General features: G+C 40.3%; 1 protein-coding gene across 1 annotated transcript in view; it reads right to left on the reverse strand.

The window, feature by feature from the left end:
- The window catches only part of ELL2 (elongation factor, RNA polymerase II, 2), an 84,354-nt gene that overhangs the window by 73,565 nt on the left and 1,867 nt on the right, over positions 1 to 8,922 (reverse strand). The gene's annotated exons all lie outside the window — the stretch shown is intronic.

The raw sequence follows: 8,922 nt of genomic DNA on the forward strand, positions 1-8,922 counted from the left end.
CGTGTACACTGGGCCTCTAGTAATTGTATACTAACCTTACATGTCAAATCTGACTATAAATGAAAATGAAGATTTATCCCCTGGGATCATAATCTCTAGAGCAGAAATGTAAGGAGAAGTGATAAAATAAGCTTGGATTCAAAGATGGAGATTATTTTTTAAATACTAGAAATTGCTAAAATGAAGCATTAAAAGCAATTTTACAAGGGAACTGTTAGAAAGGTAAAAATCAGAAAACTACATGATCACACTAATGTTTTAAAAAGATCACTCTGGTTGCTGCGTGGAGAATAAATTATGGGAGGAAGAGTGGAAACTTGGAAACTAGCTGGAAGTCCATGGCAGTGGTCCTCAAGAGAAATGATGGTGCCTGGGATTTGAGTGGTGATGATTGATGGAGTTAGGTTTTATTTGTTTTTTAATTTTTTACTAGAGGCCCGGTGCACGAAATTTGTGCACGGAGGGGGGGGGTCCCTCTGCTCAGCCTGCACCCACTCCAATCGGGGACACCTCGGGGGATGTCCAACTGCCAGTTTAGGCCCAATCCCTGTGGTCAGACACCTCTCTCACAATCTGGGACCGCTGGCTCCTAACCACTCACCTGCCTGCCTGCCTGATTGCCCCTAACTGCCTCTGCCTGCCTGATCACCCCTAACTGCCCTCCCCTGCAGGCCTGATCTCGCCCCCAACTGCCCTCCTCTGCCGGCCAATTTGGTTCTGATTGGTCAGTTTCTATGCCAGTCAGCGTCAAAAGCTTCTCCTCCTAGGCAGCCATTGGCTACTTACATTCACCCAGATTTGGTTCTGGTTGGTCAGTCTCTATGCCAGTCAGTGACTCTGGGCCTATCAACGGGGCCTGATCAGAAAGGTGGGGCTAATCAGCAGCCCTGTGGAGGCCTGGAGAGAAATGGAGGCAGGGCTGTTGGCCAGGCTGGGAGAGAAAGAGAGACAAGTTCTGATCAACGGCTGCCACAGAGGCTACAGATCAGACCCCTGCCCCTCTCTCTTTGCAGGCCTCTCTCCGGACCTGATCCGCAGCTCCCTAGGCAGTCAGTGCTTGGTTGGGTGCCCTCAGCGCCCCAATCAGTGCTGGGTCACCACGCCAACCCAGCACTGACTTCTTGTATGGTCGAGCTTTCGGTCCTTACGACCCTGGCTCTTTATTATATAGATTCCAGAAACATTTATCAAGTATATATACTATGTGCCAGGCAAACTATCAGATGGTGTGCAATCACAAATTAAAAAAATAAAGTTTAATTGGGTGAGGAAGAGGCAGATATGTAAGCAAGCAAATACAATGAAGTGATTTAGTGTCATGAGAAAAGAAAGGGGCAGTCAAATCGTTGTGGGGAGTGAGATCTGAAAGATGAGTAGGAATTTTCCAAGCAGACAACAGCCAGATGTGAGTGTGGGCTAGTTTGGGGGAAAGACATTTCTGATAGAGCACATTGAAAAAGGGCAGAAATACAAAACAACATTGTTATAATTGGTTAGAACTGGAGTACAATGTGCTCTGAGGAACTTAATGAGAGCTGTGTCTGAGAAGGCAGGAGCCTGAATATAAGGGGCCGTATATTAGGCTAAGAAGCTGGTCTTCATTTGCTTGGTGATGGGGATGATGGAGTTAGATTTTAGATGACTGAAGACTGACAGGACTTGCGGATGGATCAGTCAAAAAAGAGACACATGAAGGACTACTAGTTAATACCACTTACAAAAATGCGAACACTCAGGAAAATGTAAGTTTGAGGAGTAAAATCAAGAATTGTGTTTGGATCTGCTAAGTCTGGGATACCTATTAAACTCTAATAAGGAGGTGAGGTGTTGGAAGTAAATGCTTGGAGTTGGAGGGAGATCAGAGTTAGAGATAATATTTGGAAATCATTAACATAAATGCATTTAAATTCATAGGGCTAGATGAGCTCACTTAAGGAGAGTGAATATAGAAAAGGGAGCTGGAACTTCTAGGATTCAGGGGCTAGTGAAGCAGAGGCTAGTCAGCAGAACAGAGTGAGAAAGATTGGGCTAGGAGGCAGGAGGAAAATCAGGATAATTTCTAACTGGAGAGGTTGGACAACAGGATGGAATGCTGCTGAGGGTGGGTAAGACAGGCACAGAAAGATGACATCGGACTTGGTAACAAGGGATCTAGTCAGTTGCAGTCTCAGGAGTGTGGTGGAGACAACCCAACTGGAGTGGGCTGAGGAGAGGATGGGAAGTGAAGAAGCAGGCACTGCTTCTCAGGCACATTCTCAAACATAATTATTCTCTTTATAGATGTCCCTCTTGAATAAAGAGTTTATTGAATTTTTTTCCCATATGTCTGTACTTTCTTGATGGCAGGGTCTGCCCATAACATTAATCTTTACACCTCCAGTGCCTAGTTCTATGCCTGGCACATGTCAGAAGATTAATAAATGTTTGCTAAATGAATCAATGAATATTTGGTAGTTATAATTCTGACTCCTACCTCTTAATCTTTTATTAAAGAAAAAACATCTTAAAATACTCACCTGAGTTTTTAGTACATGGATATGTTTTCCGGTTCTGAGGCAAAAGGGTTTCCAATAATTGAAAACAAAAGCAATGATACTAAGTAAATGTTATTCTAAAATATGCTAACACTTAAATTTCCAGGTAAGCATATTTAGATTCTAATGTATCTTAGTGAATCTTATTAGAAAAGACAAACCTGGCTTCACCCTTGAACAAGCTCACTGTTCAGTGAAAAAGTCTTCTAGCCAAGATTCATGGACCATGAATCAAGCACCCATAACTAGACCATGACAATGTGTATGTATGACAAAAGCATTATGTACTCATGATGATCTTTTGTTTTGTTTTTCACAATGAAACTGTCAATTAAAAAAGAAAGAAGATAATTAAAACACTAAAACAGAAATGGAATTAATGTAGAAATAGTGAAAACATTGACCTTTTCAAAACCTTTAGAAATCATTTCAAAATGATGCTTGAAATGTACATCCAGGTGTATTATATAGTTACTTAACATTTCAATAATCTGCAGGGACAGAAACTACAGGTCTCATCTTCATGTTAAAATCAAATTTTCCTTTCATATTATCTATGTTCTATGATGGTTTTAAGTGCAATTTATAGAGAAGGTTATTGAATAAAGGAAGTCCATAAAAATACAAACAACACTTTAAAAATTCCTGCTTAAAACCATAAATTTCTTCCACATAATAATTCCAATTTTCCCTCAAATTTCTATCCAAATGTAAGTTTATATGAAATATGTAAACAATATAATATTGTTCTAGATTAGCCTCAAACCCCGAAATATACTTCTCAAATATAAAACATCTAATCAAACCTAAGTCTCTTAATCACCAAACAAAAGACAGAGTGAATGCTCATTAACATGGTACACATCATCTTTTTATCTCCAACCCCACCCTACTCTCCCAAATGCTTCTGATTTTCCTTTTTCTACTAAGGGTTCCTACTCCTGCTAGTGCTGATGGCTAGAAATCTCAATTCAACCCTATTCCTTTAAAACCTGTTGTTAAATTCTATAGATTCTATTTATCACGAGCATCTACTTTACAACAAAATTATCTCTGGTCTGAACCACATACTTGTTTATAACTTGTCTATTTCCTTCCAGATTTACCTTATATTCATCATGTACACTGAGGCCAGAATAATCTGAAAGCATAGTTCAAATCACCTTAAATTTCTACTCAGCCTCACCAGTCTTGACAAAATAAAATCTAACCTGCTCCAATCTGCCTTTCCTCTTTAAATCCAATTACATTTTCCTCCTTCCCTCCAGATTAAGTGGAACAGGGTCTTCCTTACAATTCTCGAAGCCTGTTATAGCTTTTCTGCTGCTGTCCTTTCCATGCTTGTGCCATTCCCTTTGTTGGAAATGTGGTCCACCATCTAGTCTTTGCCTGCTAAAATCCTTTAAGATCCCAGCATGATCTGTAGATCAATAACATACAGGATCCCCCCCAAAAGAAAAAAAACTATGGCATTTGTCTAACAATCTAGCTCTATGAAACTAGTAGCCAAAAGCTCTGACTGCAGAGACCTATTCAAGGTGGTAATTTGATTCATGAATCTTTTAAGGAGCATATCCTAATTAATTTAGATATAATTGAGCAAGTATATTTATAGATAGGTAAATAAACTAGAAGGGAGGGAGGGAGGGAGGGAGGAAAAGAAAAGAAAAAGCAAAAAAACCCAGAGCAATTCTTCCTGGTAAATTTAACCTGAGTTATGCATGCATCGATTTCAGCTTCTATTTGGCTATGGAGACACGACCATTAAATTATTGTATTCTATTCCAGACCCATTTTCCTAGATTTTTGCTTAAGTCATGAGAAATGTCATATGGAGTTAAAGGTATGCAGGACAGTCAAATGTGGGGTTATATACATGTTGTTTTCTTTATTCTAAAACTTAGCTCATCTTATATGCATAAATGCCCAAAAAAGCACATTTTAGGGACATCTTCTCAAGTTCTCCAAATATATTTGGCCCAAACTGGCAAATAAGTGTGATTAAACTCTGGTGCCAGGTATGAGCTTCACTGTGGTCTGCAAATTGTTAAAAATGACCCAGCATTGGTTTAGCTGAAATTCTCATTTTCCTCCCTCTGCTGGCTTTATCACAAATTACCTAATACGTGCTCTGAGCACAACTTTCACAGTGCAAATGAGGCAAATGGAAAGGCAGATCTGGTGATTGTCCTCCAGTGAGCTTTTCTGTAAATCATTCCAAGAATTCTACGCCCCTTTCCTTTTAAATTCTTTTCTTGAACACGTTCCAATCCTTCACATATGTTCTTTCTTTCTTCTCCCAACTCTGGTGCCAAGATCCCCCGTCTATCTTTTTAGTCAATTTGGCCACTGCTTTTCACTGGGAGGAGGCCTCTCCTTTGCCCTGAGCACCTGATCATTTGAATAAACTTTTCAATCATACTGCAACATGGGGCACAAACTTGACTTTACTTGATAAAAAGCATTTTAAGATCAAGTTCAGCTTGAAGATAGGTCTAAGTTAAAAGTCGGTAAGATTAACTTATTTAAATTAAACTTGGCTACATTTAAAAAGTGCAACAAAAGGAATGTGCTAATGCAAGCCTCATTGTTTTACTTAATTACATGTCAGATGACAGTGGCAGCTCTGTGCTGGCAGGTCTGGATGCTAAAATGGTGCCTTTGGGAGAACAGGGTCTTCTGTAGTATTTATAAGGTAGATTATTGAACACACAACACACATACACACACAATTGAGGACAAGCGAAAAAAGGAAGAGATAAGGGAAAAATAAGGTATGAGTCTTTTCTCTGCCTTAAACCACAATTAATTAAATGCTGAAAAGTTATCCTGGTAGAATGAAAGGCTAAGGAGAGGAAATCACCTACCCCCCATGACCTGTGAGATCAGTGATTTTAATAGATCAAGTAACACATTAAAGGGAGGTACTATGAAGGACATTACTATGGAGGTTTAAATAAGACTTTATGCTTTGATAGTAAATAATAGTATCTGGCAACTGAGAGAGATTGAGTTCCTCATGCAAAAATTAAATGTAAGTATATTTGTACAAACTTTCAAAACACAATTATTTTCCTAAAGGACACTAATCAAGGCAGGAAAACTAAACCAATAGAGTTGACAAGAGAATGTGTTAACAGAATCCTTCTTAAAAGCATTTACTTTCTGATATTCAGACATAGAGAATGAAGGTCAAGCCCCATCCTCAAATGCATCTACGCAAGACTTTTTATGTAATAGTTGGATAAACATTATAATATTATTTTATCACCACATTTGAAGCTTTAGGTAAACATTAAAAAAAATTGACAGGCTCAATGATGACAGAATCTTCTTAGACTATTTTGATAAGATTAATATTACTACCAATAAGTTACTCAAATGTCAAAATAAAGCCAGCTACATTACTGAAAAAATTTACCTAAGATATATCTTAGAATTTTAGGTTTTAATTTTAAATGTAGTTTTAGGATAAGTTTTGGAGAAATATGTAATTACAGTAATATATGCTCATTTAAAAAATGTAGAACTTATATAGACCACACAATCACAGACATCAATTTAGGATAACTATAAAGTTATAATTTGTGATTTTATTTATTTTTATAGCAACTTGTTCCCTCATCCAAAATAATCTATAGTAAAAAAAGAAAGTACCTTTGCAATAGATCCACATCAATATCAGTATGTCTAAATTTATTCTGCAAACTATGAAAATAATGTTCCATTTAACATTTTTTATATAAAAATAAATTTGAAACTATTTCTGTATTCAAACTGAGTGGAAAAACAACTTTTAGGGATATTTACTCCAATTGTAACTACCATTCCTGCACCCATAATGTCTCTCTCCCCCACCCCAATCCCTACTTAAAAAGGTTCCCAAGTTAGCATTCTTCATTTCTTGTCTAAAAATAGAAAACTTAAATAATGAAGGTCAATTAGGTTTGTTTGTTTTCTTTCCAATTAAAGATTATGTTTTCATGAACCTTAATAATTTCATATACTTGCTCAATTATATCTAAAGAACTACTGTATTTTGTCTAAATCACAGTTTCCTAAAATTCCTGAATTTACCTCCCTGAAACCTTAAGTCAGTGGATTAATTTAGAATACAAAATCCAATGGACAAAAATAATCTGGATAAAAATAACTCTCTGATGCTTAATTTAGGAAATTAACATGTTGAAATTTCTGGCTCTTAGAAAGTCATTAGAAGAGGAGGAGTAATAGTAATAATCTTGTACAGGCCAAAGCCACTTGGAGGCCACTTGTCAAGCATTATGCACCTTTCCAAACACAGGAATAATAGGGGCAGCTTTATGTAAGAAATTAAAGTCATTTTTCCCCCCAGAGAGAATAGGCTTGACCACCAGAAACTTCTTCCCAATTACCTAACACATGCCAACATATTTCCAAACAGCAGCTACAATTTAAAGTCAAGAGCCCTACTTCTGATAAGTGTGGAAGGTGTAAAATACCAAATAAGTATCCTTCTACTGGTTGATAAAAGCTCAGCCTGAAGCCTAATGCTGGCAACTATTATCTGAATGTGCCAAAGGACGCTGCAATAGTACCAACAGAGTGACAGTCACCTGAAGGGTTCCTCATTTCTTTTTCTCCAGTCTCTTCCTACTTTTTCAACCATTAAGAATTAACATTCTCACCCCCTTCCTGGGCCTCAGTGGTCATACATATCAGTGAGCATTGAGGGCCTGTCTGTCACCTCACTCTCCATCCCTTTCCCCTATGGGCCTCCTCATGCGCCTCATCCTTGCCAAGTGTATAATGTCTGTCAATCTTGCTGTAATCGACTGTACAGTTTACCTGTTGTTCTCTCAAAGTTGAGCTACTGTCCCCAAAGATGCCTCTCTACCCTGTGTGTCAGTCTTTCTTTGCTCCCTGGATCTGTTTCTGACTGGAGGTTAGCCTCTTCCTGCTGGCTTTGTCTCTGGCCTTTGTGTTTTTCTCTTTACATCCCCTGACCTACCTTCTTCCCACTGTCATTCCTTCCCACGTCCTCCCCTTGGAACAGGCAAGCTAATCTCCATCTTGCAGGGCTGAGTTTCTCTCTCCTGTCTGCCTCTGTCCCTCAGCCTGCCTATCTGGCTTCCCCCATATGGGCCTCCACACTCCATGCTGGTGCTGGTCTCTTCCCTGCAGGTGCACCTGTCTAACTAACACATGCAGTATTGTATTTCTTGTCTCTCATTGCATTCCTATTGCTGGGTGTACACTGACCTCTCAGCCATACACGAGACATTTTCCCTGGGATTTCATGGTAAAGGTAACTTTGTCCCTCTGCATGCACTCCTCCCTCCCCTCTCAAGTCTGAGTGTTTCTCATTATATGCCTCTCTGGAGGGTAACATATGTGCCCTGATGTGAACATCCATGTGTCCACTCGATTCTGTGAGTGCCCTCCTGAGACCATGCTCACCTCTCTCTCTCCTGATGTTTACACGTACACTGTCCTGTGAGTTCATGTACTCACTCCCCAAGCAGTGCACAATTGAATACCTCCCGCTGTGTGCATGTTTATGTAGGGGGCCTCTCTGAATATGAGTCTCCCTTGGCTCAGGTTCACATGTCCCCGTGAACCAGGGTCACACCTCCTGTGGCTCTCTACCTCCATCTTCCTTGTATGCATTTAAAGTGCCTGGCACTAGTGGGAGCTCAACAGATGTTAAATTTCCACTTTCATCTGAATAACTGAGTCTGCATCTGAGTGTCCCTCTGTGCCTGTTTTATGACATCAGTTAATTAGAGCGTGTTTCCTTGATACGGACTGAGCTATTTGTTAGGATGCTCTGTGAGTTATCTCTCCCTCCAACTGGCTCTCCTCTTGGAGTAAATGTTACCCGTCCACATATGGTAGATACCTCCCCTTAGGCGATGTGTCCACTCCTGTCTTCCTCATCCACACATGTCCATAAACGGCTTCTCCATGCACCCAGATGGCAGTGTCTCTTCTCTGTCCCTCACTTTTTTTTTTTTAAACGTGAGGTTTGTACTCCAATTGCAGCGTCTGTGTGTCTACAAGAGCCTTCGCTGTACTCGAGTTGTGTACGGAACGCGGTGCGGGGTAAGACACTGGATGCAGTATATCCTCCCCCCACCCTTAACCTCGTTCCACGTCTCTACGTCCTTGAGCCCCCTCCCCCCCTTCTCCACCAATCTGTCCCCGTAACCGGTGCCTAGCTCCTGGGAGAGCGCTGGGTGTGTAGCTCCCTGGATCGCGGTGTTCGTGCGTCTCGGGAACCCAAAGCGCCTTGTCCCCAAGTCCCTGGGAGTGCGGGGCACGAATGTGTCCCCCTCCTCACTCGTACGCGGAGCGCCTGTGTCCCAGCCTTTGCGAGCACGCGAAGCGTCCCCCCCCCCCCATATGG

The sequence above is a fragment of the Myotis brandtii genome, unplaced genomic scaffold (assembly GCF_000412655.1).
Source record: "Myotis brandtii unplaced genomic scaffold, ASM41265v1 scaffold344, whole genome shotgun sequence".
Classification (NCBI taxonomy): Eukaryota; Metazoa; Chordata; class Mammalia; order Chiroptera; family Vespertilionidae; genus Myotis; species Myotis brandtii.